The 3,582-nt window shown below is 40.6% G+C and overlaps 1 protein-coding gene across 2 annotated transcripts in view; it reads left to right on the forward strand.

Moving 5' to 3' along the window:
* LOC106877846 (uncharacterized) overlaps positions 1–3,582 on the forward strand; it is a 158,006-nt gene that overhangs the window by 127,871 nt on the left and 26,553 nt on the right. The window lies entirely within an intron of this gene.

Raw genomic sequence — 3,582 nt, forward strand, 5'->3', positions numbered from 1 at the left:
CTACCTCTTCCACGGGTTCCCTCAACTGTTAGGGTGTGGCACTTTTTCACGCAGCTATCCTCCTCCATTCTCACCACATGTCCATACCAGCGCAATCGTCTCTCTTGCACGCCACAACTGATGCTTCTAATGTTCAGCTTTTCTCTCAAGATACTTACACTCTGACGGGTATTCACATTGACATTACACATCCAACGGAGCATACTGGCTTCATTCCTTGCGAGCTTACGTATGTCCTCAGCAGTTACAGCCCATGTTTCACTGCCATGTAGCATGGTTGTTCGTACGCATGCGTCATACAGTCTGCCTTTTACTCTGAGTGAGAGTCTATCATCATTTAACATTTATGTTCCAAGCTGGCATGGATGGGATGGGTTGACAGGATCTGATGAGTCCAAGGACTGCATTGTGCTCCATGGTGATTGACTGTTGAAACTTGTTATCATGTGAGCTTGTTATTTGCTGCTGTTCCTTTTTCTTCGTTTTGGGTGGAAAAAAAATGTAGCTGTTCCAATATGGAGAGCTATACTAAGACTGCAGTGGCGAGGACAGATGCACTGTTAAAAGCAAAAAAGATTGATACTGAGTTGGAAGACATTTTGAGGAGCGATGAGCTGATAAAGAAGGAGGGTGACACTATTAAGTTGGTCCCTCCACAAGAGACTGTAAAAGTGAAAAGTGAGAAAACAGTGGTGTATCACACTTAAGCAGTCACCATTAACAAGATAGAGAGAATAACAGAAGAAATCGAAGAATGCTTAGGAGAAATTACAAAAAAAAGCAAAGTACATTGACAGAGGAAAAAGATTCAGCACGGTGGAGGTGAGGTTTGCCACAAAGGAAGAGGTGGCCTCACACTCTATCACAATTCTGAGGACAGATAAGGTGGCATTGTTACCCACATACAAGGGAAGGTACAGTGTCAGAATTAGGATAGCAAGAGTGCCACCCAAGATTAAAACTAAGTGGTTGGTGGTGGCTATCCTGGCTGCAACCAAGGACAACCCAGAACTTGGACCAGTTGGAGAGACCCAAAAGCTGAAGTGGTGGGGATTCAGGGTCAAGATGTGGCTGTTTGCAACATTTCAGAACATCAAAAGGATCCCCTACCAGATTGAGATAGAGGAAGAAAAAACATTGAATGTAGTTGTGGAGGGACAGAGACCAAACTGTTACACGTGCGGTGTGAGGGGGTCACGTGAAGACTCATTGCCCCTTGTTTGAGTGCACACATAGCGAGAAGGTGGAGGAGAAGGAGAGGGAGATGGAGGAGAAATTACATACAACAAAAGATAAAAATGAGGAGGATTGTACCCAGGAAGTTAAAGAGAAGGAAAAGAATGAGGTGAAAGAAGCAAAGGAGAGTAGTGATGGGTTTGTCAGCCCCAAAAGAAGGAAGAGAACAAAAGCAAGGGAGCATTTAGCAGAACCCAAGGAGTCACAGAAAGGTAAGGAACGACTTGAAGCCAAAAGTACACAAGAGAGAGAGGAGAAAACAATAGAAGAAGAGTGCATATATAAGGGTTTCCTGGTAGTGTATGGGAAGAGTGTGGTTGCAGAGAGAAAAATTGTGACATGGAAGGGACTGGTGAGAGTGAAGCTACCAACAGAGAGATTCAATGTGGATGACAGAGGTGTTTGGATACCTGATGAAAAGTATGAGAGATTTATTGAGGCATTTTTTGAACATATGATTACGGCAGAAGGGTTATGGTTGTACAAGACTCCACCTTCTGTAGTAGGATATGATGTGTTGAAAAGAATAGAGATACCAAAGAATTAGAACATGTAATTTAAAAAAAGGAAAGACTGGAAAAAAGAAATAATCTACTAATGTGAACTTTGTGAAAAAAAAAAAGAAAATATGAAAAATAATGTATATATGTAGACTTTGTCAATGAAAAAGAGAAAAGACTGGATAAAATGTTATAATTACACCCGCAGTAAAGGAGCACTCCGTCAGTTACAACGATGAGGGTCCCAGCTGATATAATCAATGGAACAGCCTGCTCATGAAATTAACATGCAAGTGACTGAGCAATCCACAGACACGTGTACCCCTAACGTAGTTCTCAGGGAGACTCAACGTGACACAAAGTGTGACAAGGCCGGCCCTTTGAAATACAGGTACTACTCATTTTTGCCAGCTGAGTGAACTGGAGCAACGTGAAATAAAGTGTCTTGCTCAAGGACACAACGCGTTGCTGGGAATCGAACTCACGACTTTACAATCATGAGCCGAATGCCCTAACCATTAAGCCATGTACCTTCACCTGGATAAAATGTAGGGGTCGAGTGGGCATTGCGCCTCATTTTCATTCTTTCATATTATCATTTGTTTCTTTTATTTTTTCTTCTTATTTCATCTCCTTTTTGTAATTTTTAGTTCCCTGATTTTATGTTTTGTTACGTTTTGTATTGTCTGTATGTTTTGTATTTGTTGTCAAGCATTTAGCCTTTTATAGGTAATAAAAAATTAGTCTGCTTTGCTATGGTTACTACAGCTGGGTGCCCTTACTAATGCCACCACCACTATTAAGGTTGCACTGCAGGTAGCAAGACAGCAAACCCCAAGGGCGGTAGGATCTTTATACTAAGGATTACTCACATTTAGTGGGAAGGGGCAAGATTGATCAGTAGAAGCTAACAAGATTTGTGGTTTTTATTATAACACACACACCTCTTGTGGCAAATGGGTTTAAGAATTTATGAATGATAACCAATGAATGGTGAGTTGGGGAAGGATAGTTGTTCAAACACAGGCATCGTACAGTTTGCCTTTCACTCTGAGAAAGAATATTTTGTTGACAACAGTGGTAATAGCTCTCTGAACTGTTTCCATCCTATTCCTATTGTAACATCTATACTCTCAGAACACTTCATCCACAGTTAATTAGGCCATGTAGATAATTGAAATTATTTACAACCTCTAGGGAACCTTCTGGGTATTTGAGAAAATCAAATTCCTCTGTATCTGACTCTGTTAACCTTTTCATGATTCCACTGCATCTCATGTGTCCATAGTTGGCAGGAATTCTATCTGGGACACTGTATGGAATTCCTGCCAACACCTTTCCTACTTACTGAGCTCTGCCATTTACCTAACAGAAAGAGGGTCTTGTCTTTTTTTTTTTTTTTTTTTTTTTTTTAGCTACAACTTTGGTTTTTGCTAAGTTCACTTAAAGCCCTTTGATGCCAGATTTTGCTTCTACATTTGGAATTTCTTTTCCAATTCTGCTACTGATTCTACTATAAGAACTAGATAATTAGCCTACAGTAGTTTCCAAGGGAAGCCAGACTTAAGTAAGTCTCTGTTATGGCTTGGAGGACTATGTATGTGTATATATGTAAGTCTTTACACGCACACATGCACATGTATGTATATGTGGCATTAGGAAGGGCATCCACTTGTAGAACCCTTGCCAAAGTAGATATTGAATCTCAACATCATCCCTTGGCTCCTGTCCAACTCATCTCAGCATGGAGAAAGTGACATTGAAAGATGATAATGTACATGTATATTTGTGTATATATATCCATATCTCTCTCTCTCTCTCTCTCTCTCTCTCTCTCTCTCTCTCT

This window comes from Octopus bimaculoides, chromosome 5 (assembly GCF_001194135.2).
Source record: "Octopus bimaculoides isolate UCB-OBI-ISO-001 chromosome 5, ASM119413v2, whole genome shotgun sequence".
Taxonomy (NCBI): Eukaryota; Metazoa; Mollusca; class Cephalopoda; order Octopoda; family Octopodidae; genus Octopus; species Octopus bimaculoides.